At 45.5% G+C, this 27,899-nt stretch overlaps 1 protein-coding gene across 1 annotated transcript in view; it reads right to left on the bottom strand.

Moving 5' to 3' along the window:
- kkv (hyaluronan synthase-like protein kkv) overlaps positions 1-15,677 on the bottom strand; it is a 91,203-nt gene extending 75,526 nt beyond the window's left edge. Inside the window, exon 1 of the mRNA XM_084595109.1 lies at positions 15,539-15,677. The gene's annotated coding sequence lies outside the window, so the exon portion shown is untranslated. The remainder of the gene's footprint in view (positions 1-15,538) is intronic.
- Between the last annotated feature and the right edge of the window lie 12,222 nt (positions 15,678-27,899).

Raw genomic sequence — 27,899 nt, 5'->3', positions numbered from 1 at the left:
AGCGGGAAGTGGTGTGTGTGTGTGTGTGTGTGTGTGTGTGTGTGTGTGTGTGTGTGTGTGTGTGTGTGTGTGTGTGTGTGTGTGTGTGTGTGTGTGTGTGTGTGTGTGTGTGTGTGTGTGTGTGTGTGTGTGTGTGTGTGTGTGTGTGTGTGTGTGTGTGTGTGTGTGTGTGTGTGTGTGTGTGTGTGTGTGTGTGTGTGTGTGTGTGTGTGTGTGTGTGTGTGTGTGTGTGTGTGTGTGTGTGTGTGTGTGTGTGTGTGTGTGTGTGTGTGTGTGTGTGTGTGTGTGTGTGTGTGTGTGTGTGTGTGTGTGTGTGTGTGTGTGTGTGTGTGTGTGTGTGTGTGTGTGTGTGTGTGTGTGTGTGTGTGTGTGTGTGTGTGTGTGTGTGTGTGTGTGTGTGTGTGTGTGTGTGTGTGTGTGTGTGTGTGTGTGTGTGTGTGTGTGTGTGTGTGTGTGTGTGTGTGTGTGTGTGTGTGTGTGTGTGTGTGTGTGTGTGTGTGTGTGTGTGTGTGTGTGTGTGTGTGTGTGTGTGTGTGTGTGTGTGTGTGTGTGTGTGTGTGTGTGTGTGTGTGTGTGTGTGTGTGTGTGTGTGTGTGTGTGTGTGTGTGTGTGTGTGTGTGTGTGTGTGTGTGTGTGTGTGTGTGTGTGTGTGTGTGTGTGTGTGTGTGTGTGTGTGTGTGTGTGTGTGTGTGTGTGTGTGTGTGTGTGTGTGTGTGTGTGTGTGTGTGTGTGTGTGTGTGTGTGTGTGTGTGTGTGTGTGTGTGTGTGTGTGTGTGTGTGTGTGTGTGTGTGTGTGTGTGTGTGTGTGTGTGTGTGTGTGTGTGTGTGTGTTGGGCTTTGCTTCAGCAGAAATTCTTGGCGAGCTTTACACGTGGCTTCATTCGGTAAGCTATCGATTCAGTACACACGGCTTCCTGCGCGGTTCGTGCGCGACATGCGAAGGCCGGCGACAATTATGACATGAATTACGGACATTTCAAATTGCCTTTGTACGCTGTCGTCGGATTTCATCTCAGCAGTTGGACTCACATCGGCGCGCGCGTTGTGTCCTCGAGTGCACAGCACTATGTCAATGCCGCTTTATACCTATTCTGGGTGCGCTACCATGCTTCTTAGTCAAACAGAGTGACGTGGGAACATTCCAGGGGGGAAAGGCACCCGCGTCTTTCTTTGCTCGTTTTTTTTTTTTTTTTGAACTCCTTATCGGCATACGTGATGTGCCCTTCTATTTCTATTTGTGCCACGGTTTAATGACCGCCCACGTATGCGGCGATATGGAGAAGGTCCCTGCAGCACAAGCTGAAGCGAACGTGTACACACGCCAGCACCTGCATGTCGATTCTTGAGAGCCCTGAAGCCAGCCCCGTCGTCAAGGTCAGTCGTCTCACTGAAGACCACAGGTGGGTGGGGGAGGCTGACTGAGTGAGCCGGCAACAGGACAGCGGACCGTGTCTAATATGTCTCCCATGCCTGCTTAAACCAGCATTCCTTCTTTTTTTTTTTCTTGAAAAAAAAAAAAAAGAAGGGGTGGGGAGGGCGAGCATGCCTGCCAACGGCTTTGTCGCGAGCACCACACAGCGGTTGGTAAAGGTGTTCCTTTTCCTCTCACCTCGTCTTCTAATGTTTCCAGTGTTAATGCTATGCTGGGGGGAAGTCGAAAAACAGAGAGGCCGCACAAGGCTCGATATACAAACAACACACATACGTAGCTTCCCGCTATGGTGGCGCAGTGGCAACGGCGCTCGACTTCTGTGCCCAAGGATGCGGGATCGAATCCCGTCTGCAACGGCCGCTTTTTGATGAAGGCAAAACGGAGACGACCGTGAGCTGTGCGCCAGGTAGTCGAAATATTTGAGCTCCTCCATTACGGTGTCTCCCACAGCCGGAGTTGCTTTCGGACGTTAAACCTCATCAACTAATCCAAACACACGCAGCTGAAATAAGCAACCGAATTGAGATCGCCTACAGTCTTATCGTTTTAGTCTAGACAGTGCGAGTCTATAGGCCGGGCAAGTGTGAAAGAATCCTCGGCTGCTGAGACACGGAGGGAGTTCCTGACAAAAAGTGTCGTTGAATCTCTTACAGATCCAGACTACCGGCAAAGCCCACAAGTGTTGTCAGAACGCCTCACAGAGACAGAAAAAAAAAAAAAAAAAAAAAAAAAAAGATTTCTAAAATTTGTGTTACTGCTCCTTCAGTACGTAATGAAAGTGCTTGATTAGAGCACGTACAGAGTTCTGGACGCATAAAATGTCATCGGAACACTTCAGAGGACACTTCAGCAAAAATGAAAAATGTCATAGCTCAGCGCTTCTTTTCTATTGTTCGTTAGTTTGGTCGATCGCAAACTTCGAGCTTATTTTTACCGTCCGCCCTTTAGGCTGATCGCAAATTTTGTGCTCTTCCGCGCCCATCGCAGCTCCTTGGCTCTCGGCGCGGAATCAACAATGAATGAAATGAAAACAAGAAAGCTGAGACACAAGGAGGCAAGTGGGAAGATCTTAATAGGGGGACACTCAATATTGGCACAAGTTAATTTCACTCAGGAGGTGCAACCTTTCCATGTTAATCAAACTTCCCTGTATCTCCTCTCCACAAGATAATATTCGCGTTAATTGGGGTTAGCATTTCAGTTCCGTTGATCGCGTTTCATATTTTGGTGCTGGTACGCTTTAATTATGATTTTGCTGTTAAAAGAAACACAACTGCTTCACACTGACCTGCATACTACTATATGGTGGCCAGACCAATGTGTTGAATGTTCTTGTGCCTATACAAAGGCACCAGACAGGCCCGGCCCGCAATGAGCAGTGCACTGCTGGTTCAAAGAGCACAGGATTATGCTGCCATTCTCAATTCCAAACTGCCACGATAGATGAGATAAAGGCAGAATAAAGAAAAAGAAAGAGGAAAGACACGAAGGCTTAAAGTAAAAAAATACAAGAATTACGTCGCGTTGAGTCAAAGGTGGCGCGAAAACTGCCTTACCCAGCGCGAGAAACAGTGTTGAAGCCAACGAAAGAAAAGCGATAAATAACCATAATACCCGCTGAAGGTATACGCTTCCTGAGCTCAGGGATTACTGAATAAACTGAAAGGTAACGTAGTTTCCCGGATAGCAGCCCAAAGATTACTGGGAACTGCACGCTGAAACTTATTTCCGGCAAAAGACAGATCAGACGATACTCCTTTTCCTTCTAGACGGTCACTTAAACGCTGTCGCGTTGGGCAGGGTAATGAAGTGCGTCTGCTTGATGGCCTTCGTGCTGGGAATCCGCGCACGTGGTGTCTTTGTAGCTACATGCTTGCATAGTAGTACTTAGAAAATGCAGTTGCGAAATTTACTATGCCGGAGTACCCGGGTTCGATTCCGACCGCGGCGGCCGAGTTTCGATGGAGGCGCTGTGCGATGTCAGCGCGCGTTAAAGATCCCCAGGTGGTAGAAATTACTCTGCAGCCCTCCACTAAGGCTCCTCTTTCCACTTTCACTCTCACTTTCCTCTCTTCCCTTACAGCGCTTCCCTTACGGTTCAGGTGTCCACAGAAACAAGTGTGAGATACAGCGCCTTTCCTTTCCTGTGAACCAATAATAATAATAATAATAATAATAATAATAATAATAATAATAATAATAATAATAATAATAATAATAATAATAATAATAATAATAATAATAATAATTATTATTATTATTATTATTATTATTATTATTATTATTATTATTATTATTATTATTATTATTATTATTATTATTATTATTATTATTATTATTATTATTATTCGAATAGCAACTTTCCATGAGATGATCCATATACATGTACTTCTATGCGCCTATTCCTTGCATCTGCCGTGCTGCTTTTCTATATTGACACGATCTCATCCTTTCCAAGATATCAAGTAAAAACATTAATCTCTCCTAGATGCTGTGGAGTTATCTCCGCTCCCGTAAGCCGTCTGCGCCCGTCATCAGTCCTCTTAGTTAGATACTGATGTCGGGAGTACCAACTGTCCTGTTGGATCAATATTTCCGTTGATCCCCTATGGGAGGGGATCACCCAAATATTGTACTTTTTGGGTTATCGGCTGTCTATCGCACTACCATCTCATCTGCCAGCCGTCTTAGCTCGGAGTGTGCTTGCCCCGGACAACTGACGGTCCCGGTTTCAAATCCCGGACCAAGAAAAATTGTCCTTCAACGGCGTTGTTTCTGTGAAAAACGTTTAGCTTTCATTTGTTGCCGTATGGCTGCATTCGGGTGGATACTAATGAGCAGTTTTCTTTTGCTACAAAAGGTCTACTTGCACAAAGCAAGCACGCGTAGGTTAGAACATACACAAGCACCAACCAAGTCCTCGAAGCATATTTTACAACGGCTGAACCTTCGCTTTTTGTGACTGCTGTGCTGGGATTTAACAACGCACCACGAGAGAATGCGTTTTGGGGGAAACCGGGCATTGTTCAAGTCCAGCGGTTCGTGTATCCACAAGGCAGGAAGTGTCTGGGCTTCTTTGGCACGCTGAGATTCGCGGTTACGTGCCACACACGAAAATAAATACGACTCACGAGAGAGACGCATAACCCGCAAGAGGAAGTAGATTAAACGCGTGTAAAACTTCCAGCGTCGAGCGCAAGAGTGGGCTAACTAGTTTACCACGTTCAACCCCGTGTCGAGCTAGAAACACGAGGCTGACTTCGTGGGTGTGAAAGCGTCGAGTATGCACCGTCGCCGGCGTGCAACACAATGACGAATTGAGGCGACCCCATTCGGCCGTGAGGGGAGGACCGCCGAAGCCAGCGCCGAGCCTCCGTCAAAGCGCCGTGACCGCGCTCGCGAGGCGTTTCGAAGTGCCCCAGAGTAACGACGTTTCGGATAACGAAAAAAGGAGAGAGCCTCGGTCCCTTGGCGCTTCGTGCGTTTAAGTTCCGTTCGGCACTTCCGGCAACGCTATCAGCCCATTGAACGGCCCCCACCACCGCGACCACAATTCGGAAACAGTATATACCGCCGCTAGACAAAGGGTTTCCGGTGTCTCCTTATATACCTTCGATTGCTGGCTGCCAGTGCAGAGGCTCATTGTTTCCCGTTTCGGTGGCACTGTGATTCCTTGCGATTTTGTGTTTGTGTGATTTTGCTTTCTGATTCTTACCATAAGAGCGAGATGAACTCTGAAAGTGTGCCAACTCGTGTCAACGCCAGCCGCTGCTGTATAGGCTGTATAGAGCATGCATGTATCAATTACCGTCGTTATTGTTATTCTGTTTGCGGTTTCCTGGCTCCAACAAGATTCTGGTAATGTTTTTGCCTCGCTCGTTTAATACCAAGTCATGCTCAACTCTCTCTCAGGCTCTCTCTCTCTCCCTCCCTCCCTCTCTCATATACACACACGCAAACACAAACACACACACACACACACACACACACACACACACACACACACACACACACACACACACACACACACACACACACACACACACACACACACACACACACACACACACACACACACACACACACACACACACACAATGCAGAGGTTTAATGTGGCTAAATCTAGTGTAATATGTTAAAGCACTAGTTCGGCGTAGTTTATTTTGGTCAACGGTAAATGCAGACGACGTCATCGCTGCGTTCTCACCATCACCTGCCATAGACACGCTCGTGAGAACAGTCATAATGTACAGGGTCGTCCACGCTTAGGGTGAACAGGCAAGTGCATGGCCGCTCTCTTCAGAGCGTCACTATGTCCGAACCGACATGCGCTTCGAAGGAAAATGACAGCTCATGCTAAAGATCACCTTCAGGTCTCCTGTGTCACTTTCGTCGGACGCAGCAATGCTTCGAAGGTAACGACCACTTTCATGCATGTTCAGGACCTACAGGACCTATATTCATATCCTATAGTAGTGGACTACCCTGTATGCTGACAGTATTGCCGACCAGGAGAGACATCGGCATGACGTCATGCTATAACCATGTCGTGCGACCATGTCTGAGTGGCCTACGGAGCTCCTGGTCTAACTCGAAATGGTAGGGCCCTGGAAGGCTGTATTCCGATCACGCCTTTTCATCTCAGTAGCGAAGTGCGTATACTGTCCGCATCTGCCAAATCGCCGACGCACCGAATCGGTTAGCCGGTCAGCTGCACTCGCGAAGTAACGCTTTCGAAATAAAGCTTATTGACCATATGCGTAAAAGAACACAAGGGTGAAGGCAGGAACTTTGCCTTGTAACGCTTCCAACGACACAGGAGCCAAGGAGAGATCAGGCCATGCTGCTGCAAGCTACAGGGAAAACTGAGAGCCCAACCATCATCACAGTACTTCGTCATCGAGAACAACGGTGACCTGTACGATCTGCGTGACATGATTAGTGCGGTTAGCGTTAACAAAGTGACAAGAATCAGGCATTCATGTTCAAAGCAAAAATAAGAGCAACAGCAGAAACTGCGTACATCATCGATGTCTTGTATATCAGCACATACGTTCACATTAGCCTCTTTCGTTCTCTTTTGCTCGGCTTTTCTGACTGTTCGTTGAAAGTGAAGGATAAAATATAGCTTTCTTAGACTCCATTACTTCACTTCACTTCCCTTTAATAGGTAACATATATGTGTAAGTAAGTTATACAAATACAAGATTTTCACTGCGCAAGTACACGTGTGATTCGTTCAAGAAATAAAGATGGACATGTCAATTAAATGAAAAAAGCAGGCACGCATTTCCTCGGTGCTGGGTTCGTTTTCCATGCTATTTGGCGCAATACAAATTTATGATGAAGAGAATATTATCCGTGATTTCAGAAATATAACAATCATTTTCTTCTTTCTTCTTGTCTTGCCTTCTCTTCTCCTCCCTCTTCCTCCCACTCTCATACCTGCGGTTTGAAGAATAGGTCTTGAAATAAGAAATACACTAGACGTTTTTCTTTACAATGAAATCTTCCTCGACAAAAGTAACTGTATAAAACCACGCGTTTTTCTAGTTGCTCCGCACAGCGAATATGGACGAAAACCATGTTCGGAGCATGATCGAACTCATTGCAAGCTGTACATTATTAAAACGGCAGTCGTGGCTAAGAAACGCCTAAATACCTTAGTACCTTCGGTAACAAAGGCGAACCGCCCACCACAGGTGTCAAGGACGGCAGGCGACCAGTGGAGGGTGCAGTAAGGGGGCGAAATAAAACGACGCGGCTGCGAGGAGCCTTGAAGGAGCACGCTGAGAGGCGCACGGAAGAAGCGCTTGCGTAGCTGGCACATACACGCGCGGAGGTGCACGAGTATAATGGCCTACGCGAAGGGGTATGGATGCTCCGATGAGGCCGCCGAGCTACAAGCGCGGGCGGACTACATCCCACGGCACAAAGCGTCTCCGCGAGCGCTCTCCTGGCGCAGTGCACAGCGTGGAGCAGTCGCTGGAGCCACCTTCTGACCGGGCTTTCGCTAAAACCGTGCACTGAGTGTATAGAAGCCACGTGGAAGTGTTCACAGCTACGAATAGCCGAATGGGTATAAAACTGCGATCATATTCAGGACTCATCACAGTTCTTCTTAGCCGCATTTTGCAGTTTGCCGATGGAAGGATGAAACACTTTATTAGGTTCTAAAAGGCTATTTTAGGGCCATGGTGGGTGGATTTTCTAGTCTGGCGGTGGTTCATTGGCCTTCAGCCCTGTTCATCAGTCATCGTTGTTTTCCTATGTCTTCGCAGCACAGATGACCTCCAATAGCTCTCTGGAGGGGCTGAGGATTGGGTCTACCTTGTGTTCTGCATTCTCATATATATTGTGTATGGCTGCGATTCGGTCGCAGTGCCTACATTGAGACACTGCAGTTGGCTTAAGCGCCGCTGCCACTGCAGTTTGGGTTAATAGAGTACGGGAACGTCCTAACGTAGTCTTGGTCAAAATTCTTGAAGCGAAAGGGTTTTTGTATCAGCCGCAAAATGAAGCTTTCATGGCACCGTTAAAGACTAAAGGACCGTGAAATGTTTTGACTATAGTTTCTTGGTGTAGTAAGAAGTCATATGCTAGAATTTCAGAGGCCTTTGGATTAAAGTTGCAGTAACGGCTCCATTTTGCAGCTGGGACTAAAAGCTTTTGGCTTCAGGACTTTTGACCAAGACTGAACATACCAAATTAAAGTATGCCTAATAAGCATGCATAGTGGCAGGTACGCTAGAGTGAACGCGCCTCGCCTAGCTCCACATACTACAACTGCGCGTGCGCTGCAGCCACACGTCAATTACGCGTGTGCGTATAGTATTCTACATCCGCTATGCTAAAACTCCCCAATAACTTAAAGGGCAAGCGATAATAACTACGGTAATAATAATTATTCGCACTGAGGAAAGGAAAGGCGTCCGCTTGTACATTCCAACCGCGCCACGGGGGAAGAGACGAGAGAGGGAGTGATAGAAAAATATGCCGTAGCGGAGGGGTTCCACGCGGGGATCGATACTGCAACGAGAGTGCACATCACACGCGCTTTGACATCTCGCTATCAAAATGTGGGCGCTGCAGATGGGATAAAAACCAGCAACTTAGTCCTGTGCGGCCGAACACTATAACTAATGAGACAACGCAGCGGTTCTAGTCGATTACGAATGGCCGGAAAAAGCAAAAGCAAAAGAACATGACGGAATAAAGTAGACATTCTGTTATCCTGGCCTTGAATTCACGAAACTTTTCGTGCCTCATCACTTGTTGCCAGCTTATTTGGTGTTTACTGTTGGGTTCTACGACTGTAAACGGAGAAGACGACGTTGGGAAGAACAAAACAATTCGAATGATACTTATGTAAGATCATCACGCATGTAAGAAAACTTCGGTCAGATTATGCATTGCAAATAAACGATCGTGTGGCATCTCATTGCGTAGGATGACCGATCAAGAGGCCGCTGTTCTCTATATGCGGAAGCAATAGTGTTATTTCCCGGCCCATGTATAGTTGCCAGGTTTGTGCAACTCTCAAACCTACTGCACAGTTCTAGTGCGCGGAGATTCACTATGTACGCGCGGCGCGCGAGCGGAAAGCGAGCCTTGCGCGGCAACCAACACAGCCCGCGTGCGCCGAGATGCAAGCAGCCGCCAACGCAACGCAATACGAGTGTTACGCCCGCGAGGAAACGGCCTTTTCTTCCATTGTCGCCCATGTCATTTGCCGCGCGCTCAAGAAGCTGAGATGTCCGCTTCGTGGCGCGGGCTGGGAGTGCGCCAGAAGGCGTGCGGATGGGGAAATAAAACAGAATCAAGTCCGGAGGATGCGAAAGAAAGTATATAACTAAAGATGGAGAATGATCTTTGTGCGTGGGCGGCGAAAGGGACAAGTGTGCAAGCACGGGAGAAGACGGAGAGACAATTGTGAAACCATAAATCGTACAGACATCACGATGCGTGGCTTTGTGAGGAAACGAATGCTATGTCGAGGCCGCTAACCAAATGCGTCTTATAATAGACTTATATAGTCGCGAAGTTACGAGAGTCAGAATGAGGTGCGGTAGACGAGTTAACGTTCATTGAAAGCGCTGTAGCCCCCGCGGTTGGACATTCGTCTTTCTATGAAACCTTGGTTACATTTAGCTTGGACCCTTGTATGTGTGTATATATATATATATATATATATATATATATATATATATATATATATATATATATATATATATATATATATATATATATATATATATATATATATATGTGTGTGTGTGTGTGTGTGTGTGTGTGTGTGCGTGCGTGTGTGTGTGTGTGTGTGTGTGTGTGTGTGTGTGTGTGTGTGTGTGTGTGTGTGTGTGTGTGTGTGTGTGTGTGTGTGTGTGTGTGTGTGTGTGTGTGTGTGTGTGTGTGTGTGTGTGTGTGTGTGTGTGTGTGTGTGTGTGTGTGTGTGTGTGTGTGTGTGTGTGTGTGTGTGTGTGTGTGTGTGTGTGTGTGTGTGTGTGTGTGTGTGTGTGTGTGTGTGTGTGTGTGTGTGTGTGTGTGTGTGTGAATGACAGCTATTTCGGACTGCCTATATTAGTCTTCTTTTGAATTCTTGTTTGTGATACCCATGTAACCAAGGCACGTTTAAGCATCACTAACTACAATGACTACAATGCTTTAATTCCTCGCAACTGATGGTGAGTACAAGTAAGGATTAATTGCTGCTGATGATCCGCTTGTATGTGCTGCTCAATGGTTTGAAGTGAAGTGGTATAAGGTCAACGACTGTTTATGGCAACGCAGTTAGCCCCTGACTAACCCTTGCGCACATTGCAGCAAGTCGCGCCGCTGTGGCTCAGTGGTTAGGGCGCTTGATCGGATGCGATTAGATGATGGAGAAGCTCAAATCACCCGCGTACTCACAGATATCCAATCCAAATCCAAATCCACTTTATTTCATAAATGAGATATGAAAAGAGCTTGCATGCACGTACGCTGTAGTTGGCATTCAATACTGAATGCATTATATATATATTTCTAAAGGGCACTTGTATATGAGCAACGAGCAGGTTTCCTTGACTTTTGTCACTGTCGCACAAAACACACACAGGCGGGTTCATGGCGACTGCAGAAGAGATATTCATCTCATCTCAGCATGCACTTACGACTCGCGAAAGACTTTCTTCGGGTCATTCCCGATAGAGGTACGAGCTTCTGATATTTAAGTGCACGCGCTCTAATTTGATTTTCATGCAGGTGCCCCCGTTTTTACAAAGTAGATCTTAATCCCTTCTTTGAAACTGCGCTTTAAATGCATGGATATTTTTCCAGCCATTCGAAAACAACCAGGTTTTGTCCGATTGCTGGAATGGAGGTCATATGTGTCAAGGTTTTAGATCGCTGATTCTCGGAGCGGGATATGAAAGAGCACTGAACAAGGGTAGAGGAGGAGCTTCAGTTCGCAAGCTGAGCCTCCCCCCCACCCTTGTTCTGTGCTTTTTCATACTGTGCAGACATCTTATTTATCTCGTTCTACCTCGAAGCGAGATGTTACACAAAGCTCTTTGGCTGGGAAGAATTGCGTAATCATAATTTTTGCTTGTAAGCCTACAGACTCACTTCCCTCTCACGGCTCTCGTATTACAGTATGCAGGCCCCTTTTGAAGGGCAGTTGTCTTTTTACGCAGGGGTTATAGCAGCCTGCTGCTGGCGAGTGCCGCGCAACAGCTCAATTCCGCGAGAAAACTGAGATAAAGGAAGTCGTACCGATAACAACAGCTCGAGATAAATTGTCGCCTGGTATGGACTATAGGGCCACTAGTGCCCGCTAGGGGACGGAATGCGAGCGTACGCAACCGGCGTAGGAAAAAGGCAATTGTAATTCTTCTCTCAAGCACGGATTGCAGATACGACATTTAGTTTCCCAGGAGACTAAGGCACCTCTACTGGCAGCACAGAACCCCGCATCGCATACGAAATATGGCAGACTTTTTCGAAAAAGGGAATCTTTTCTACCTTTCTGTCTATATACGTATACTGCATCTTGAGTCGTATAGACAAAATGTTTCATATTTACCATTTCCAACCTGCCGCCCGCGACGAAAGATTGTACAAAACAAGGACTGAGCTCCTACACCATGACGGGAAAAGTCGCCTTTGTGAAGTGCTAACACCACTATTAGCCCAGCGTTGCTCATGAGCATGTCTTACACAACTACCTATTACTACGCCCTGTTCTTTGGTCTGTGCCCTTTCTTAACTCGGACGTTCATGTTTTCGGTAAGGGGCCCCCTGACTATACAAGAAGAGGGAAGGAGCGGGGGGGGGGGGGGGGGGGGGGGGGGGGTTGTCGCGCTTGCATAAAGTGCGAAGCCATGACTGTAACAGCGGTTACAACCAGCTTGACGACTGGAACAGCAAGAGTGAGAAAAGAAAAGAGATGACAAGCATGACACGGTCGCTGTTCTCTGCGCTCCCAGCTCCAGAGCGGTAAACGGAAGGGGGGTGAGGAGGGCGGGGGTGCGAAGACCGCACAACCGCCGAATGCGCCACCACACACCGGGGTCATCATCTCTTCTGCCGCGCCATCAAGGGCCTTGTTCGCTCTGGTTGAGCGCCTTCCCTCCTCAATCTCTGCTGCGCAGCTCGACGACAGCAGCCGGATTACGCATCCACCGAGGAATGCCACCTCAGAGCAGGCGTCGGGGAGAAAATAGCCGACGCGAAAGCCTTCTTCATCTCCTGTTCTGGTTTCTTTCTGCATTCTTACAAGTGAGCCGGACAGCCGCACGTATCCCGTCTTGGCCACAGTCGCTCGGCACGATGGCCTCCAAGGTGAACTGGTTGATCCGTTAACCCAATATATGCCCTGAAGCTGCCGCGGCGACACCGTTAACTTTTGTTTCCTCTTGGCGGCAGCTGCAGCTCGCACGAAACATTTCCTCAACCACTGCCCTCTCTCTCCCCACCGTTCACGGATTTCAGGGCGAGTATAATAAGCTCACTGAATCGAGAATAAGTGTTGTGAGATCACCCTGCTTTCTCATATATGCCTGCGCTCTCGAAGCCTAAAGATATCCTCTGTCCTTCGAACGACGAAGAGAATGTGACACGCAGCCGCTGCTTGTATGCACCGCAGCAAAAGGCGCGACTCGGTTGTCTTTTTTTGTCACGGCGCTGCCGTCGCGCGGGCCAAGCCTCGTCCTTCGTGACGCAGAATGCGGTCGCGTGCAGGCCGCGTTCTTGCATATATAGGGTTCCGCTCCGACACGTGCATGCCTTTTTTACGGTCTCAGTCTTCGAAGAAGCTGTCCCCCCTTCCCCTCTCTCTTTGTCGCACTTAATGCAACACAGCCTGAGAAGACAAGGGGACCGCGCTCAAACTGGAAGGGGGAGAGTGTTTTATTTGTCATGCATATAAACTCTCTCTCTCTTCCCACTGACAATGGTTTCTTTCGCGGGTTGTCCTAATTTTCGAGCCTTTGTCTCCTCCGGCGAAACTGGCCCCTTTCATCTGGAGCATGTCAGGGCAGTGAAGAAAGTGGGAGTAAAGACAAAAACGTGGGACGGGAAAGAAAAGAAAACTGGACGGTGACAGACGCCGGAGTAAAACGCGATAAGGCGCGGCACTCTCGGGTCTAATTATGCAACAGTTTAACGACGCAGTGGTGAAACCTATAGTTCTTAGTCATGAGTGCGAAAAGCAAAGAAATTTTACAGGGCAGTTCACCTGTCTACATTTGCCTTTCAGCACCTGTCTACCCTTTGGCTTTCAGCACTGTGGTGCGGGAATACTCCATGAGTGAATACAGAGATCCTAGAGAAAGGGGCCCATTTCTGTAGCCTCAAAACAAACGTTTTGAACAATGCCACCCTTCTCTATATTGAACCAGAACAGTGTTTAGGCTTACAAGAACGTCCATCTCTATATTGAACCAGAACACTGCTTAGGCTTACAAGAGCGTGGAAATTTCTTGAAGTTGATTAAATGCATGGTGCGTAGACTTCGTGTCCTTCCTTACTTTCAGTCTATATATATAATATACCTCTGCTTGAAATGAGTAAGACGTGCGGAAGCATTGTTTTGCTTTGTGGTTTAGCACAGTTTGGCAAAGGGCCAAACGTTTTTACTGCATACGTATGTAGTCGGTTCGAATCCTAATGCACACTATAGCCACCAACTTGACTAGCAGAGTAATGCGAATGGCAAACGAACTGGTATGACACTGGTACTGCACAATCAGAGAAGCGTCACAGTTGCTATGGCAACCATGCGAGGTGCACAAGCCAAAGTGTCTTCGCACTAACGCGATCAACTCTCGCCTGCTACTACTTGTTTGCTCTTTTTAATTCCCGAGTTCCGACGCGTTGTAATCTCCACTCTAATCTTCGCGAACCTCTTTTCCACGTTACAGCAGGAAGAAGCGTGGAACCATGTGGGAAACAATGCGACACGCCCGCCGCAAAACCTCGAATGCACGAATGACATTTGTTCATCCCGCTTTCCGGAGACGCTGCTTTGAACTTGCAAAACTTCTGCCGGCTTTCCAAACGCGTGAGTGGTTGTGTTGCTAAAGCGAGCGCCAATGCGGAAAATGTCTGTGTTTTCCAGTAGCCGTTACTGTAGCCAGCACTATCGCGACCAGACGGTTTTATTGCAATATTACTCTGACTTGCACGTGGAACCGCAGCGCATAATGACACGTGGCCGGTGGGAATCGCACGCACACTGACTTTCAGGCAGGAATGGTGGTTACCGAGAATATCAACATCGAGCAATTTTCGCGAGTGGATTGTTACAACTGAAGCATTGAAACGTTACAGGGCATACGGTGCTGTCAACCGTGTTATATGGCTGACTAACGGAGTTTTTCAGCTGTTGGCATATCGAGCCATTCTAGGAACTCTTCTTAGCCTGATAATTGAGATCACTGCTTAGTAAGCCCAGCTTAATGTGCCGAATTCCATTTTCTAGTTTCGTGGATGAATACAACAAAAGGAACGTCTGATGTCGCTGTAGAGAGTGCGTAATTCTACGAAATCCTTGCGTTTACTTTTTAATTGAAACGGTGTGTGTCAGGTGAGCGTATGCGAAAGTGAAACAACATTGCGAGGATATCCTCCGGACGTAAGTGAAGTGCCGGAATGTCACGTTGGCTTTGAAATCGTGCTTACAGAGCCCTGACAGCTAGCATAGTTTTGTCGATTTGATCGATTAAATAGTTGAACTTTGTCACTATTGAGACCCTCCGCGTGTACATGAACGAATGGCGCGGATCCTCATTTGTGAACGTAAACGGATGTCTAAAACGAATACATCATGCGCAATATTCACGCAGGGTTATACTTTCTCGATTGAGCAAGAGGAGTGAGAGTGGTGTACCATATGCCGGTATGTTAAGTCAGGAAGAAATTTTCAGCACAACGGTCGCATTTTAATACAGCAACAGCTCGGTTACAACCAGTTCTAAAGAAGAGCAGTGCTACTGACGTCAAATATCAGAATGTTATTTAGAGTGCATCAGAATGTGGTTTCACTTGGATACTTTTTTACTAACCGTGCACGTTCGTACCGAAACGCAGTGCGCGCTACAAGTACACTCTCGCAACTCCAATCTTGTTTTCAACTACACGCACTGCCCTCTTGTCCGTCGACACACCGCGGCCGGTTTCACCAGATGGAATTTCTTGTATTCATACGGTTACGTCACCTCTGCGGCGAGACGCCCGCTTTACAATTTACGCGTTGCATTTAGATCTACAACGAACGTGTGCATGCCGTCCATTTATTGGCAGCGAAAACAAGCGCTGAAGCCAGTGCCTGAAGACCGAGCATCTGGCCTCGGAGGACGATCACTTCGACTTTACTCCGGTGACAGCAACCGGGCTTAATTTCAAGATCGTTCCGAATCGATGCACACACACTGGAGCTCTCTCATGTTGCTTTCCGTTCTCAACGTATGGGGCGGTTGTCATCCTCTTGCTCCGCCGTTAAGCAGGCTGCCAAAGCACAAACGACGGTGACGTACGCGAGGTGCATCGGAGACAACTGTCAGGTAACCGTGACTCCACGAAGAAATTTTCATCTGCACGCGCCACTATGCAGAAGGGGGCCCTCACCTGGTTGCCGCGTGCTGGACACTGCAGAAGCGCTCCGGAAGGTAATCCAAAGAGTGGTCTTCGGCGGAGCGCGCGCAACAAGGGGGTAGCTCAGGGACGCTTCGGCAAACTGGTTGCTCCACGGGCGCTCATGACCGACTGGGCGACTCGAAGATCGGGGTCGCAGCGAGGAGTTCTGGTGACGTCACCTTGGCGCGCAGAGAGGAGGTGGGGAAAGACGGACTTCTTTCTTGATAGCGGAGGAGGTGGTCCGGTGGCGGCGGGAAAGCGCGACCACGTCGTTCCGCGCACACCGGCCGCCGCCACTGCTAGAGTCGCCGCCTTGATAAACCAGTCGCCCAGTGCCTGGTCCACAGTCACCTTCTCTTCCTGTACACCTGCCGCGAAAGTGGTTCTTGAGACTCACTTTCTGGCCGCCGGGGGACCAGCGCAGGACTTGGCGAGCATAACACGAAGCTAACATATTTCTTATGCAGCGATACAAGTGTCTTCTTAACGCCGTGGCCAATTTGAAGAATGGCGTCAGGGTGATTGATTTATTACACCTATGTAACCTATCACCACTGCCAAGGGGAAACTGTCACAGTGGAAGCTACCATATATTAAGCTAGCTGTTCTGTTTAACCCATTCAGACGGACTTTGTTTAGAGGCACTACCTTCTGTGCCCTTCTGCAATAGCTTCGCCTGTTCCGTCAGAAAATATAGGCCTAGATGCGGAAGAATGAGAAGGAAAAAAAAAGGAGCGAGTGGCATAGTACGTACATGCGCCACAAAAGCGCCTATCTTGTGCGAGGCAAACATGTAGTACATCTATTTTGGCTTCAGAGCACCCTTCACAGAAGAAAACATGCTGCGCATACTCTTGAGATATTGTATTTCGTCTTTATATATATATATATATATATATATATATATATATATATATATATATATATATATATATATATAAGTGTTGTTTCAGTCCTACCCTTAATATAACTTACTTGCTCAACTGATTTGTTTTACTTATATTTTATCAGATAAAGCATCAGTTCTGCGACGTACGCAGTCGGCGAGGAGTTGGAGATGAGTTAGCGAAGTTCCGAGATAGGTGAGGTTGCTGCCATGAGAGTTCGCGTCAATTCCAATTTAAGTTCAGGTCTGCTCAGGACAAATTAAAAATAATGTTGAAAGTTCAACGTCCGATATCGCATAGGCGGAATTATTTCATAACAAAAAAAATAATAATAATAGCAGGCGAATCGCCTAAGTGCAGCTCTCGAGAGCGTGTTATGGCAGCGACGCTGCTAATTACACTGTTCACATCAGCCCAAGGAAGCAGTTTCGCTTGAGTTATCTCAGGTAAGTAAGAAGAAGTAAGAAGAAGGAGCATTCGCTTCACGTTGCTTCGCCCAAAAACAACGGCATTGGGCCCAGTTTTTGTGCTATCATTTATTTTGACTTTTTCCCGGTATAATTACGTTCTGTTCTTTAAACGTTAGTGTTAGCGTATTCCAATCTTTATCATGAAACCACAAAGGCTGCCACTTTCGTGAAAACTCTTTGCGACACTGTTACACATATGTGTCATATAATGCTAGCGACTCAGGGTTTAACTGAAATTGTGTTAATTTTTAGCTTCCGGGATGGCATGTAACGTGCAACAAAAACTGCTCCCATTCGATATGTGCACGATTAACGAACTAAACAAAAATATTGCAGATTGTCCAAATGAGAAGACCCGCTGCGGTGGCTCAGTGGTTAAGACGCCCGGCTACTGAATCGGAGTATCCAGGATCGAGCCCGACCGCGGCGGCCGCGTTTCGAAGGAGGCGGAACGCAAAAACATCCCTGTACTTTGCGATGTCAATATAATGCCTTGAATATATTGTATATTCAAGGCACTGTAATGTCTGTACATGTTAAAAATACCAAGGTGGTCAAAATTAGTCCGCAGCCCTCCACTATGACATTTCTTTCTCTCTTTCTTCTTTCACTGCCACCTTCTTTCCTTCCCTTACGGTGCGGCTCAGGCGTAATTCCTATCAAGGGTAGGCCCCACAACTTCTTTCTCCTCACTGGTTGTCTCTCAGTGAGTTAAACAAAGATTGTTGCTGAGAGGTGTCTCTGAACGCAACCTAAAGGTAACGTACACTCACTGAAGGCAAGAAGTAATTACGGCGAAGGTAATCGCATAGTCTAACAGCTGTCATATTGTCACCTCCTTGCTCTGTTCACGGCTGGTTTTGGGGCGGTTAAGAATCGAAAACATCACATAATGCGACCTAAAGGGGAACACACCTGAGGAAAGGCATTAGAATTATTTGAATGTTGTTAACGTAAAAAAAAAATAGAAAAATTGCACTAGCTCGATCAGAGGATTCGAACAGATGCTTCAGTGCTGAGATAAGTAGTGTTAATCCATTACGCCACAGAAGTCTTTTTGTTTTCTTTATTATCGACTTTGGCATGGGACAGGTACAAAATGTAATGGTAAAACACGTCAGCAACATATTTACGGACGTGACAGGTTTACATTTTTTTTCAACAGCAGCAGTTCATAAAGCGCTCCAATCCACGCTGATTGGTCAGGAAGTCCCCGATGCGCTTCTCTGAACCGTATGACACTTTCAATGAAGTGCTCACGTACAGATCGAAGTTCGATATCTGCGTTGTTGTACTGCATCCTCGTTTTCTACAAACTGTGAAGGCGCAGAAGCATAATAGCATCAAAAGGAATGTCATATCTGTTTAACAGGTAAGAACATAATGCCATATGGAATGTTTTCTTTTATTGCATGAATTGCATAAATACCCAGTAAAAACTGCAGTTGTCATGCCTTCTGGCAGGCAATTGTGTCTAATGGACTCTCATTAAAACAAGTTGGACAATCAGACTCAAAACGGCATCCGCAGCGTCTTGCTGCTTCAATACTTTTTTTAATTTATACGCTTGTTCGATAAAAAAAAAAAAAAAAAAAAATCTCATACCGATTGTCCCTCCAAGTCACAGTGTCTCTTACAGCCATCATACTTTTCCAAATGCTGTAGAAGCCCAATAGCATGATTTGGCCATATTGGACGACATCATTTACAGTGGTCATGTAACGGATTCCACACGGTGTCAATGGCAAGTCTTTTTTAAACATCCCAGTCGAATACCGCGTCCCAGGAATCCAGGAACACGTGCTCTCAGATAGTCTGAGCCCCAAAGGTACAAAAACACCCTTTTCTTCTAGCTATAGACATGTCTTAACTGACAGGGTTCCTGTGTGTAATTTAAAAAAGAAACTTTTGACCCTAAGCGCAACAGTCACACTTTTAACTCGTCTTAGCACGTCTTTCTCATAGTCTTCAAGGTTCTGAGTACCGCACATGCAACCTGAATACCAGACCACTTCTTGCAGGAATCGAGAGACAGTGTACCGCCGAGAAGCACATGAAAAGACAATGAACTCTCGTAGTGCACTGGATAGCATAATTTGCAATAAATGTTTTCGTGAATGCGTCATTTTGGTCGCACACACGAAAAGAAACCTTACAACTACCCGCTGCATATATAGATGCATTTGAGACAATCCTCCGTCCTTGACTCGCCGAAAGAGATTATCTCTGCTTATTCGTTCCCAGTTTTTGCGCTCTTCATTTGGTCGTCCAGCTGTGAGCGAATAAGCATTGAGCTACAGAAGCGACGGGAATGGCCGGCTTTAAATTGGTCTTATTCGTTTTAACAATATTTTCGTCAATTGTCGCCAGGTGACGCTGCTCAGAGGACCCTACCAATGAGAAAACGGAATCACGCCGGCTCAGGTGCTCACCGAGAAGTTGAAATTTGAAATTGAAATTGAAATTTTATTCCACAACAAAAAGATGCTGCGAGGAGGACAGGAAAAAGCTGTATGAACAGCTTGAAAAGCCCTGACCCCCTAGCACACTAGGGGGTCAGGTCTTGTGACAGATACGTCAATTTTTTTTCTTTAAATACAAAATATTTGAGCAGCAATCCGGCTTTAAGGTTAGGCATCACGCAAATATTTCTCATCTCCAGATGGTCGAAATTATTCTGCAGCCATCCACAATGGAACCTCTTTCTCTCTTTCCTCTTCCATTCCCACCTCCCTCACTTAACTTACGACATGGTTCAAGCGTCCGCCGAGAAGCGTGACAAATACGGAGCCTTTCCTTTCCTATAATGAAAAAAAAAAAAAAACCCCAAAACCAAACCTTTGTGGTTAGGCATCATTAAATTTTGGGGCTGCTGCGCGCATCTTTCCAACAACATATCAGAATAAATTCCTGCTGTGCGGAGAACACCCTGCGTTTTACCGTGTTGCATAGGCCGGTCAGAAAACACAGGTAGCGCCAATAACCACACCAACACCGGAGAAGTGGGAGGCTGCGCTCCCCGGCTCGACGCCTGATGACCAGCTCAAGCTGATTGACAGAGCGCGCAAGACGGCAAAGACCACTGGAGCCCTGGGCTGAAGGCTCCACGCACCCAGAAAAACTCCTTTTGCCAAAATAGTTTTCACTCACTCACTCACTCACTCACTCACTCACTCACTCACTCACTCACTCACTCACTCACTCACTCACTCACTCACTCACTCACTCACTCACTCACTCACTCACTCACTCACTCACTCACTCACTCACTCACTCACTCACTCACTCACTCACTCACTCACTCACTCACTCACTCACTTGAGGGCAATGTTTCAGTATGATCATGTTTATCGCTTTCTAGTGTTCTAGCCGGCTTCAGGCAAGCGCACAAGTAACAGCTTATATTCGTATATTCGACTTAAAGTGATTTAACGCTTACAGCTTGAGCACATAAACCGCAATGTGATGCTTCTGTTTTCCTGTTTACTGACCTATCGCAGTACTGCCCTGTAGCTGGCATGCATGCGTGCAGCAAAATCTGGTAGCAATCGCAAGCACAGTGTGTCCATCACGTCCTAACGGCAGCTGGCGGTCACATCCTGCGGACATTAGGTCACAGTGTCGAACGTCTAGAGCTGCTATCATCTCCTGTCCCACCATGGGAACTTATCAATTTAGTACATGGTACGCCGTTACAAAAAAAAAAAAAAAAATCAGTTCCGCTAATCCACAAAAGCGCACAGCTGCCGCCGAATGACATACACGACATGCAAGCTAACCTTGCAGCAAGGGGCCAACTATCTTTACACAGACACAGCTTATTCCCAATATGACTCCAGCATAGCTTGTCGTGGTTCCGACTCGTCACTGTAGCCCAACACTTTCCTGATGAACATGCTGCACCTAATCTTGAGCTCATAGTCATGCGCCTTACCATCACTATAGTCTATTAGAATAACAGAATCCAGCTCCTTGCACCTACTATGTTTATATTCACCAACAAGCAGTTTACACTGCCCTCCTCGCGGGAGAAAATACAATGCCGTTCTCAAGACAACCCAGAAGATATCAGTCGTTTCGAGAGGAGGGCTATACCCTAATTATCAGGACTCCTGCACATTAAGGAACCATTGGAAACGAAAACTCACCCGGCCGTGCTCGCAGCAGCCATTTCCCTACCTTTGCCTGGATCCACTAAATCCGCAGGCTTCCGCATCCTATAGGCTCCTGCCGCTTTTGAACATCCAAAGTCGCCCCTTATGAATAGGGCTGAGACATGGTATTGTGCACCTTGCTATATCGCTATATCGCCGTCCAATCGGCACATTCCGAAGGATGGAGGCGGCGTTTATTCGCTGAGCACAAACTGACTATACCTATACTGTCACCAGCAAGGCTACACCTTATAAACACGCACTCTTACCCGAGCCCCAATTGTTCAGCACGTCTTTCCAAAGATACGGCTGAGCACCTCCTTTGCTTTGCGTTCGACACCGATCCGGGACATATAATACTTCGCGCCCCGGGCGGCCACCGACACGGCAACTAAAAGAGAGGATCGATCCGCCATTGCACATCGGACCCGTGGACTCATTGCGACTAATTGTGACCGTACAACATCATCATCATCAGCAGCAGCAGCAGCCGGAATATGCCCACTGCAGGGCGAAGGCCTCTCCCATAGTCCTCCAATTAACCCGTTCCTATGCTATCTGCACCCACTTGGCCCCTGCAAGCTTCTTGACCTCATCATCCCACCTCACTTTCTGCCGCCCCCTGCTACGCTTTCCTTCCCTTGGAATCCAATTAAAACACTAAGTGACTATCGGTTATTCTCTCTTCGCACTACATACCCTGCCTATGTTCATTTCTGCTTGATTTCCATTCGATCGAATATTATTAACTCGAGTTAGTTCTCTGACCCACTCTGCACGCTTCCCATCTCTTAACGTTACCTACCATTTCCCGTTCCGTAGCTCTCAGCGTTGTCCTCAACTTAAGTAAAACGTTACCTACCATTTCCCGTTCCGTAGCTCTCAGCGTTGTCCTCAACTTAAGTAGAACCCTTTCGTAGCCTACACGTTTCAGCCCCATACGTGGGTACCGGTAAGATGCACATTTTTTTTTTTTCTTCAAACTTTTCTTTTGAGCGATATCGATAATCCGCTAGTCATAATCTGCGAGTACTTGCCAAACGCTCTCCATCCCATTCTTGTTCTTCTAGTTGTTTCCTTTTCATGGTCCGGCCGGATCTTCGGTTACTACCTGTCCTAAGCAGACGTATTCGCCTACCACTTCCAGGGTTAGCTATTCATTGTAAACTGCGGTTCCTTTCCAAGGCTGTCGCAGGAATGCAGAGATATATCGTGCACGATGTAGAGGTAATCGGAAAGGTTCGATGCAGTGAACGCAAAATGGGATAAGGTATCGAATTAGTCTTAACTTTAAGAGGGGACGGAACAAATTTCTAGGGAAGAAGTCAGTCAACTAATTAGCGGTGAGAGTAAAGGTAGAACGATAGCTTCAGAAATATCGTTACTGAGTGCGCGTTAGAAGTAAGTGGTATAGGATAGCTCGATAGGATACCGGTAAATTATCTAATCAGACGAAATATTTCAGTAAGAAGCGCCAAAGTATGAAAGCCTCTAACTCAACAGGCAGGATAGAACTGACAGAGCTATCAAAGGTAACCAGTAGGTGCAAAGTTTCCGATATGAAGAAAATCAAGCATGCTCTAAAAAATGGTGGTAGCATTAAAGCGGTGGAGAGGCAATTAGATGCAGAGAAAAATCATTTGTATGCTCTGAGCGACAAGTAGGCAATGTCATTACTAATATGGACAAGAAAATCAAAAAAAGCCTCTCTATACTGACCTACAGTAACCGAGGTAACAAGGGACGATGTTAAGAAAGCGATAGAAGTTGGAAACGGGGGAAAGCAGCTGGGGAGTTTCAAGTAATTACAGATTTGTTGATGGGGGGATATCGTGCTATGAAAACTGGCCACCGTGTATATACGCAATGCCTGATGACGTCTAAGGTACCGGAATCTTGAAAGGACGCTAACAATATTTTAATCCGTAAGAAATTAGACGCTAAAGACTTGAATAATTACAGGACATGATACTGTCCGTCCATTACATAAAAGGTATTCGCTAAGGAAATCAGTATAATGGAGTCAGGGCAACTTTAGACTTTAATCAACCAAAGTTCAGGCAAGTTTTCGGAAAGGGCACTCGACCATCGATCATATCCGTTTTATTATCCGGGTGATAGAACAACGCTCGGAAAGTAGCCGACCATTTTCGGAGTGTAATCATAAGTGAAAGTACTGGAAGATTTCTATGGTGCCTGCACAACTATAGTTCTAGATAAAGAAAGAAATGTGTTAGGCAAGGAGACACGATCTCCCCAATATTATTCGCAGCTAGCTTAGAGGAAGTATTCAAAGGCTTATAATGGGAGCAGTTAGGAATAAGGGTTGATGGAGAATACCTCATTATTCTGTGATTCGTTGATAATATTGTCTTGCTTAGTAACTAAGGGGACGAATTACAAAAAATCATTGATGTCCCAGACAGGAGAAGCAGAAAGGTAGGCCTAAAATTAATGTGCAGAATGCTAAGGCGACCTTTTTCAGGCGTTTTCAAAGAAAAGCCTGAAATCGCTTCTTTTCGCTTCTTTCAGGGCCGACCTCGGGACCACCCAGCCTCGAGGAGGAAGACGAAAGCGGTCGCCCTCCATCTCTGTGACTCCTAATTTCTGCCGCAAGGTTAGACGTATTCAATGCACAAATAAAGACACACTAAAAAAAGACTTATAGCCGTATGGCTAACTCAATAAATTAATGCGACGTCGGCTATGGGAGAAAGGTGCTAAGTAGTGCTGGATGATGATCCTTTATGGTGGAAAGTTGAGAGAAAGCCTCTGCAGAGGCTTGTGTTTTGCTTTCTCAGCCGGGCAAAAAAACAGTGAAAGCCAAACTAAGTTAAGGATATTGACATTGCTGAGCCTATCTATATACGTGTCATAAATTACCTGAAGCGGAGATGTCAGCCCCAAGTACTGAATCATTCAAATGGCCCCTGCACGGCATTGCCTAGTTCAAAACAAGAAGGGCCGCACATCTTGACGCCTTCTTTATCTTGACAGCCAAGAGCTGGAATTGCCTTCTTGAAGGCACAGTTCACCACACTAATATTATGCAGCCCACTCCCAGGGTTGACTGAAAAAAAAAATCATCGGCTTGCTATAACTATACTCACCTATCGTGCAATGCCACAAAAGTGGCATTTTATGTATAAATAAATGTACAAATTAATAAACAAATTATGCACACCATACGAAATCAAATTTACTTCCCCTGCAAGCCATCAAAGCAATCATTGAGTGTACGGCAGTTCCTTAGACACCGACCATCATGCGCCATACATAGAGTTGAGTAAAAGCCTTTCTCTTTAACAGCTAAACATATGACTTGGTTGCTTATACGTCTAGCAAACCTAATATAACTAACATCTGTCATCAGCTTTGAGTGATGGAATGATTAACGCATTGAAGTGCTCTATGAACGAGTAGTTTTAGCGTCGAAATCCAATGAAGCGTCAAGATTCAATTGCGATATCTGGAGCCAGCGGCATCTGGTCCTTGTAACACGCTCGGCGGGTGTTGGCCCGTTTCTAGACGCTGTCGAAGCGCATCGGCCACGGTTGGATGAGCGCACTTGACCTTGGCAGGCAACAACCCTTGCTGGTGTCCTTGATTTTGCATGCACTTCAGTGGTCGGTGATCGTGATCGGGAACCACGTACTGCCTATGTGAACAGTGGAAAAACCGCAGCACATAAAAGCCGAACCTAGTGATAACATGCCCATACACTTAAGGTGTAGAGAGATTTTTTTTATTCCCTTATTCTCAGCTAAGATCTACGGTCTTACGAGTATCGCGCAAATTAAATGAGAAAAATCTGTGGCGCTCTCGATCGGATACCCGACGGGAATAAGCGAGCAGGTACGTGTTGTTGCAGTCTGCATAAATTCTTGCTGTCTCATAGAGATACAATTTGGTCGTTCAGACCTTTATTTGTTTTCTTTCAATGAAAATGAAAATTCTTTATTTCTTTTGAAGCATCTTGAGAGGGGATACGACGGAAAAGGCGGCAATATGCTCCTTGGAGGCCCACTATGCCCCCAGTTTCGACAGCAGACACAGCGTGAGAACAAAGAAATGAGAAACATACACAAGCACAGTAGCAGGAACGATTGGAAGAAGAACAACATATAATTACGATATCACGATTGATTATCCTGTTCAATAAAATGCAGGACTGATATTAGGGATTTCCTGGAAGTATCTTCGAGTATTATATTTTTCTCGTGAATGGAAATCAAGTTGTAAGGTATTGATTGGGTATAGTAATTAGCGCGAAAAAACGGTAACGACCAAAGTTGTTTCTTACGTGTGTTAAAAGATGGAATGTAATGTAACATACGAAGCATATGGAGAAAAATAGTGTTAGTATTAGATAAAGCTTTCTTATACAAACAGCCGAAATGAATGCAAGGTCGTAGGCTGCATGATGCAAAACTCTAGAAAAAGATTATTTGTGTGACTACCATGGAACGCTTGCAATTAGTCTTATATTGCCCGCTTTTGCACGGTAACATATTTTTAAATATTTTTCTTGGTGGTAGTACCCCGCAGGTAATAAACCAATATGTGAGAGATGGAAGTAGAAATGCGTTATAAATTAAAAGCTTAACTTTAGTTAGCAAATTTAGCCTATTTATGCATATGATGCGGTTTATTTTGTTCATTTTATTTTTAACACACTCACTCTGCGCATCTAAATTTAAAGTGTCGGAGAATATAGCACCTAGACATTGTATAGTTGAGACTAATTACTTTCAACAAGTCAAAGTATTTCATCACGTTCAATTTGCTTATTTTTAGCGTGGAAAATTATGCCTTTTTTATGTTAACTTTTAAACAAGCTTGAGACCAGTTTAGTAAATGCTTCAGAAATTCATTTCCAGATCCCATAACTTGATTTATATTCTTGTCCGTAGTAAGCATTGTTATGTCATCGGTGATGGCAATCATATGCACCAAAATGGGAACAGAAAATAAATCATTTATATATAGCAAGAATAAAAGGGGTTCAAGAATGCTGCTCTGTGGAACACCGGAAATGATCATCTCGGTGGCTGATAAAGCATTATTATGAAAGAAACGGTCTTCGGTGGTTCAAGTAAAGAGGGGCTAGTGCCCCTAATGCCGTAATGGTTTAACTTTTTTAATCTGAGATCATGACTGATTAAATTGCTTTGCTAAATCTATACAAATTCTAAGAACAAGAAGCCTTTCTTCAAATGCTTTAATAATTATTTAATTTTGCTTTACTAGGGCCATCTCAGTTGATCTATTTTCCCTGAAGCCAAACTGGCAGTCTGAAAGCGCAGAATTTTTCGTGAGGAATTTATTCTCGTTTAAATAATCCTTTCAAGACCTTTACAAAGTAGATGCAGTATAAAAATTGGCCTGCAATTCCCTATATCTGAGACGGCTCCACCTTTGTGTACTGTGACGATTTTAACTATTTGCATTTGCTCAGGGCATATTCCGGAACTGAGACAAAGATTGTAGATGGGAGTTAGTATCGGGGCAATCAAATCAATTACAGAAAGAAATGGTTTCAATTGGAAACCATATTTGTCTAAAGCAGTGCTTCATTTGGAATGTGAAAACGCAGTTACGACTTCACTGTCATTTGTGGGGTACATAATTAAGTATTTACGCACACTAGGTGTGCTGAAGATGTGATTATATAAATCGGTAAAAGAGCATAGGTTGCTTGTGGCGTTTATAAAGTTAGTATTGAACGCGCGGAAGATCTTAACGTTTAGCACTAACGAAAGCACAGGGGACGTCGGACGATTGTTCATGATTTCAGCCGGTTTTTTCCAGTTGACATCAGGCCTTTGACCGAAAGCATTTGAAAATGCACTGTTAAAATATTTGTTTTGAATTTTTAAGCTCACGGTTAAATCGATTACGGTAGCCTTTGTAAATGCGCAGTTTGGAGACATCCCTAGATTTGATAAATTTCTCATGTAGTTTTTGTCTAGTGCTTATTTTTCTCAGCAAATCCGGAGTTATCCAAAGGATTTTTTTTATATATATTTCTGGAAAGCAATCATTTTAAATGAGTTTGAACTTTTCAATCAATGCATCATATGAGACATTGGCATCTGTTAGTACCAGAATATCTCTGAAGTTAGCGTACAGAATCACTCTAGGAAAGTTATCATGAGTTCTAGGATCAAAGCATCGGTAATTTGAGCAGCCCAGTTCAGTACTGCTTGGGGTGTTTTTACATCAGAAAAAAGCAATTACAGATTTTTAAAAAAAAATGGTGACTTCAGTCTGACATCAAGGTTCCAGCATGTATACACATGTTATCGGCATTAGTGATTAGCAGATCAAGAGTGGAAGAGATTTAACAGGTTACGCGTGTTGGTACAGTGATAAGATTTGCACATCCGAAGGAATCAATCGGCTTATTGACGTCATTTTGCATATTGCATGGATTCTGACCGCATGTCAACGTTCATATCACCAGATAAACACAAAATTTGATTCATCGACACATGATCGAAAAGAGATTCAAAGACACGAAGACACGAAGACACTTGTTAAAATCACCGTCAGGTGGTCGATACAAAACGCAAAACACACATTTGTCACTTTCTAATAAGAGCATCTCGTAGTCTGCCGTTGATGTAGTAAATTGGGCAATCTCTACAGCGGGCAGGGGATTACGTGCTTGGATTGACACGCCACCGCCTTTACGGATGGGTCTATTGACAGCAAAATGAGAATAGGAATCAAGTGCGAAATAATTTGAGACATCGTTGTACGAAGTTTCGGTAAAAATTCCTACATTAAACGGCAAGGTGAATGAGTCAAATAACAATTGCAGTTAATCAGTTTTATT

Source organism: Amblyomma maculatum, chromosome 2 (assembly GCF_055883805.1).
Source record: "Amblyomma maculatum isolate TAMU_Amacu chromosome 2, ASM5588380v1, whole genome shotgun sequence".
NCBI lineage: Eukaryota > Metazoa > Arthropoda > Arachnida > Ixodida > Ixodidae > Amblyomma > Amblyomma maculatum.
This window is presented reverse-complemented; position numbering and strand designations above follow the sequence as displayed.